Genomic DNA, 6,654 nt, shown 5'->3' with positions numbered 1-6,654 from the left:
TTTTATTTCATTTCTGCATGTCGGACTAGAGTTACCCCACGCAGTTTTAGCGGCAAAAAAAAAAAGAGTGGGGGAACAAGTAGTATTCACCCATCAATAAATAGCAGGGTCGGACGTAACCATTGCGACCTAGAATCATGGAAAGATCACTCTTATTTCTGCAAGTCGGACTAGAGTTACCCTACGTAACTTTAGCGGCGAAAAAAAAAAAAAAGAGGGGAGGGGAGAACACATAACCTGTACTCTGTATTAACCCGTCACTCAACCGTTGTGGGGCTCTATGCGAAACGGATTTGGCGAGGCCAAGTTTGGGTAGGGATACGGGTAATAAGTGAAAATTAAGAATTGTATTACAAAATAAATTCGTCTTTGCATTTTATTCATTCTTTACTATCTACAGAATTACTTAACTTTACTGTTTCCTACACAGATCACGCTAAATAGCAAGAATTACCAAATGTTTCAATCTATCTTCGAGAATTGTTGACCTCAAGTACTTCTTCATTAGTTTGTAGCGCGAGAAGCTTCTTTCACCTGAATCAGATGTCCTTTATTGTTGAAGATGACCGCATCCCTTTTATGAATCATGTGACCCGGGAAAGGCTTTTATTCCGTGGCCAGGATGAGAAATTGGCTCTTCACCAACTCCTCTGTCAGGAGTCCCCCGGCGCCTATGTGGTCATGTAATCACACCCGGCTTGTCATGTTGCACGGTCCTCCAGGTCCCGACATGAGTTCCTCCTTTCATGCGATTGGTTGCATTGGCCTAAGGCCGGCCCTGCAAAATTACGGCGTATGGTACGCCGTGGGTCGATTAGTATATATATTTGAATGATTTAAGTATGTTATATCTAGACTGAAAAAAACGGAAACAAATTCTTATAGGTCTGTGAAGTAGACTTAGGGAAAAAGAAAAATATTGCTTGAAAAATACGGAATTCGTGATATTAAAAACAAATGCTTTATATAAAGATTGCGGCCTTTTGGGGGAAATACCGAAACTAAAATACAAAGGTTTGATCATAGACATAAATAAATATAGACTGGCCGATTAAACAGTTTTATGAAACGAAAATTTTTGACTTACACAGCATTAATGAGCAGTATAAAAGTTAAGTATTTATATCTATTTCAGCCACACACCTATATATATTGTAAATAAGGAGTTTTGTCATAGACATAAATAAATATAGACTGGTCGAAGGAAATAACTTCATGTAACTTGAAAACATGTATATCTATTGTATTCGGATTTCCGAATTATGAAAAATTGCATAATCTTCAGTCTTTGAGATTAAACAAAACTACACTGCCTCCTTATTTACAATATAGATAGGTGTGTGGCTGAAATAGATATGAATACTTAACTTTTATACTGCTCATAAATGCTGTATAATAAAGTACACAAAATTGCAAGTCACAAATTTTCGTTTCATAAAACTCTTTAATCGGCCAGTCTATATTTCTTTATGTCTATGAGTTTTGTTTAATCTCTAAGAATGAAGATCATGCAATTTTTCATAATTCGGAAATCCGAATACAATAGATATACATGTTTTCAAGTTACATGAAGTTACTTCCTTCGGCCAGTCTATATCTATTTATGTCTATGGGTTTGATAGAAAGCTTGCGGTTTTTCGTGAATAGCTGACCTTGGGTTGCGAATCTGTCAAAAACCGTGAGCACCTAGGAGGTAGGTTAAAAGGAACATGTGTACAAAATTCGATGTGGATATATATAGGCCTACGCCAGTTTAAGATATTTCGTGATCAGTGATATTTTCGCTTGTATATAGTAGATTATATTTATAGGAAAGCGACTTTTTTTACAGTAGTTCATAATTTGAGGTTTAAAACGAGATTTTCTTACGATTGTAGTTTTAATTTGTCAAATTCTTTTTTCGTTCTGTCCTGCAGATCGTTTAATGTGGCATACAGTACGTTATAGAAATCTACGTTTGCACACATGCGTTCAATTTTATGCAAAAACAAGTTATGGGCCAAATCGTATGGTAATGCCCGTGCCGATTTTGACAACCATTCCGCCCCTGATATCCACGCATATATGTCTTCAGTTCTCGACACATCATTAAACTGTACATATTCTGAGGATTGGTAGCTTACCCAATATGTGAGATGGTTGATTTAATTATTAATATCATTCGTGAGGAAATGTGCCTTAATAGTACACTATAAGAGTATTCAGAGCAAACGAAGTATATAATATAAGCCTTCGTCCATATCACAATTTCTGTTCAACAATACCTATAAAAGTTACATCAGAAAGTTGGATTATATTCAATGATATAATTGCCAAGGGAACAAGAGTTCTTGTGTCTGTTTGTTAATGTGATCTTGTCTTGTATCTATTTCGGGATAGTCGAAAGTTAAACTCCTGAACCAGAAGGTTTTTTTTTTATTCTTAAAACTCATAATACTTTCTGTAAAAGTTTTATCCATTGGAGTCAAAGTGAGGTTTGTTTGTTGCTAATCATCTTACTACAAGCATTTAGGATGTCATAAAGTTTTTTTTTAATGTTCAGAGGTTGAAACTTAAAATGCTGCAGATGTGAGCATGGTAACACACAGTGGCTTAGTTGAAAAGGGGGGGGGGAGTCCTATTTGAAAAATTAATGTCCTAATTTTTTTTTTGCATTAAATATTAAATATTACGTCACTGCCTTGTAATCTCGCTATTCACGTGGAGTCAAAAATACTAGACAGCATTGAGCATTGATATATATATAATGTTATAGATGCCTTTGCTTCACAGAATGCACAAACTAAAGGCGTTATGAATTGAGATTTGTCACGTTTGAGATGATCTCGCCAATAAATAACGGTATTACTCATTTTAAAAAAAGTCTTAATGGTTATTTTTCTTTTTATTTTACTTATACACTGTACCAATTGGAATTTAGACATATATATTTATTTATTAAGTACAATATCTCATGTCGAATGTCAAAATGTTGGGGCCCCTAAAAAGACCAAGTTCCCCGGGTCCCCAAATCGAGATTGTACATTGCACGTGGTAGGGATGTAACAAAGGCTCGCTAATCAGTCCAACCCCCCCACCGATTCGTTCCCTAACGGGGGCCATACGCGCTGTGATGGACCCTCGCACGGGTTCGGTGGGACATTATAGGCATAAGAAGGGCCCCCACGCGGCTCGGCCTCCGGCTCAAGGTGACCGTGTCCTGCGACACACCGGGTGTGAATACATGATCCCTTCGGATAAGGTGGTACTTCGGACAGAGGGATTGGTGAAGAGCCGATGCCTCATCCTGGCCATGGATAAAAGCCTTTCCTTGGTCAAGAGGTCCATAATAGGGAACAGGACGTTCTCGGACCTTAAGGACATCTGAATCAGGACAGATAAGTGGTATTTAGCTTCTTTCTCCATAAAATAATTAGAATCTATAGGGAAGTGACAACTGGCTAGATTATCACTACCAGGTTGAGTCGTGGTGGATTGGAGATATCCTTGAAATGAGGTGTAATCTAGCAAGAGGTCCAGATACACGTTTAGCTGTTCAGTCGTCGTGTATGTGAATGTGATTCATTTATTTAAGTTTTGTTTTAGTAACGTCGTGTATTAATTGTTTCAATACTCCCGTCATAAGTCAGACGAAAGTCTCGTTCATTAGAACTAGATCTATATTTTGGTGTTTATCTTATTTAAGTTATTTATTTTCATAATTTAGTTACATACACTTCTGGCTGTGAAAGCAGGTAAGCGGTAATTGAGATCTAGCGTAATCTAGACTAGATCTGAGGGACAATCGAGGTGAAGCCTGATTGCCCATTCGTAATTTTTGTTGTTTGTAAATAGACAGGTTGGTCTATTTACTAGCGACCCGTGTTGAGTAACACATAATCTGTTAAGTGTGCGTGTGTCGCACAGTGTAATTCAGTCGGGTCAGAGGGTACACACTTGTACCAAGGATACTAAGTGTATCTTGGAAAGTGTAGAAGTGATTATAAGTCTAAGTTGGTAGTCTAGACGCCAAGAGTCTAGAGTCTAGAGTGACGAATTCAATTCGGTTGAATTGAGAAATATTAGGAAGCCGCGGAACGAGGCTAAGCTCAAATCGGGGTTCTATCTATAGAACATAGAGGTCATAGAAGCTATTAAGCTTTGGTGCAAGATAATTTAGCTAACAAGTTAGGTAAAGTAGCTTTAAACAAGTAAACAACATGGCAAAGGCTCCAGGTTACGAACCTAGAAGAGTTTAGAAATAAGTTACTCCAAGAGGCCAAGACAGAACTGGAACTACGCGACAAAGAACTGGCCGCCTATGTGCAGCAGATGGTGGCGGCAGAAGCAGAACGCTTGGAGAAGGAGAGAATTAGAGAAGCAGAACGTTTGGAGAGAGAGAAAGTTAGAGAAGCTGAAAGAGTCAGAGAAAAAGAAAAAGAAGAGGCGGACAGGAAAGTAGAAATACAAGTGGAGCAAATGAGAATAAGCATAAGTGTGTCCACTGAAGGTAACAGCAATAATAGCGCCAACACAGAAAACCAGAGTAGCGCCGCATGGATTAAAAGGAAAATCCTACCATTTGCGGAAGACAAAGACGACATCGGCGACTATTTGAAACGGTTCGAGATCATGCTGGCAAAGTTTATTGTCCGAGAGAAGGAGTGGTCCGAAATCTTATTGGACTTCGTGTATGGGCAAGCCCTCACGATCTTCCAAAACCACGACCACTCGATGCAAAATAGCTATCAGGTGCTTAAAAAGGAACTTCTAAATGCCTACGGGCACAACGCTGCAACATTCCGAAAGAAGTACTACGACAATACGCCATCCAGCCAAGTAGATCCACAAACGACCATCAATTTGGAAAGGATTTTTTCAGCAAGTGGCTCGGATTCGAGAATGTAGAGAGCACAAATGAGAGTTAGGGACCACAGAAAAGTCATTGACCTGGTAGGTTATGCTAAGGGGAATGATGTTAGTGATAGGGAAACTTATGGTAGGAGGAATGACAGGTCCAGGGAACGTGGGAACAATGGTGGGGATAGGTATGATGGCATACAGCCATACATGATAGATCTTGGGAAAATGAAAACAATAACAGGGAAAGGTTGGATAGGAGAATAGATAGACCTAAAGCTGGTGATAGAAACCGCAGTGAAGTGATGTGTTTTAACTGTCAGGAAAAGGGACACATGGCATACCAGTGTAAAAAAACACCAAGGTAATAGACCTGGCAATAGGAATGCATGGGAAATAGTAGCACTAGTGATAGGGGAGGTAATCAGGGAGATCGTACACAAGAGAGGGATAATCGGCCACCGGAAAAGGTTAATTTTGTAAGGAGCATCCAAGGTAGGGATCGAGATAGTGGAGATAGTGAACCAGATGAAGAAATTAACTACGTCGACAGTGGGGAAAATGAATTTAAACTCTACCCGGGCTTTATAAGTAATAAACAGATGAATGTGATTCGGGAAACAGCTAGTGCGACGCTCGCGATTAGAGGAGGATTAATTAAAGATAAGGATTACTTGGGCTATTCCAAATCAGTTAGATTGGCGGACGGCGAAGTCAAGAGGTTTGAAGCGTGCAAAGTATTCCTTAGATCTCCATTGTATACAAGGTATTGTGAAGGGGTAGTCATGCCAAGGTTATCGAAAGATGTTTTACTTGGGAATGTAAAAGGCGTCAGAACCGCTACTGACAAGCAGGTTAGAAGTTGGAGAAGTAGGTATGGCAACAAGAGGCGAAACAAACCTAGAAGAGACATAATTTGTTTTAACTGCCATAAACATGGGCACGTCGCTAGAAAGTGCTGGGATAGAGCAGAACAGTATGAACAGAAGATTGCGAGTTCGGATAGGAGGCGCAGGCCTAGGTCCGACAGTGATGAAAGAAGAGATGACTACACAGGTAGAAGAAGGTCATATGAGTTTGATAGTGGAGTAAGAAGAGATGTAAACTCCAGTTGGAGAGAACAAATGCATGGCTCGTGCAGATAGCGGATATGACATAACGCTATACGACTATAATCTGTACATAATTATGTAAATATATGTTATTTCAATTATTTCATTCTTAATTTGTAATAAATTGACGTGTCTAGTATTCATTACTAGATAGGGCATAGGTGGGTTCTAGTTCTGTTCAGATAGTGTAATGTTCATATAGTTAACTTTGTAATTTGGCTGTTAGGTTGGCTCAGTTGGTTGGTAATTATATATATACTTATTGCACAATGTAAGACTAAGACGGTAGATACAAAATTGACTGGCAATTTTTTTAGCGGGAGGGGGAGGAGTTGTTATGACATGATTAGGAATTTGTTTCGGGAATAAGGGGAAAGTTTTACTTAGTGACAAATGACGTAAGTTTTCAGTGCTATTCCCAACTACTGAAACAATATTCATTTTCTTTCTTTTCCTTTGGGAAGCCGAATATCATCTCGACACTTAGAAACAAATGTCATTCAGTATTTGTCTGTATCGTTTATTCTTCTTAGATAATTATTTAAGACGAGTTTCGTATAGTGATCGTATGCAAATTTATGCAATCGCGTTTTAAATGAACATTTTGTCTGGAGGGAGGTATGATTGTTGTTGTTGGTAGTGTGAAGTACGATACTTTTAATGAAAATATGCAAACTTGCCTTTTTGACTGTATTGCTTAATA

This window comes from Biomphalaria glabrata, chromosome 3 (assembly GCF_947242115.1).
Source record: "Biomphalaria glabrata chromosome 3, xgBioGlab47.1, whole genome shotgun sequence".
In the NCBI taxonomy this organism is placed as follows: Eukaryota; Metazoa; Mollusca; class Gastropoda; family Planorbidae; genus Biomphalaria; species Biomphalaria glabrata.
Note: the sequence above shows the minus strand (reverse complement) of the source record.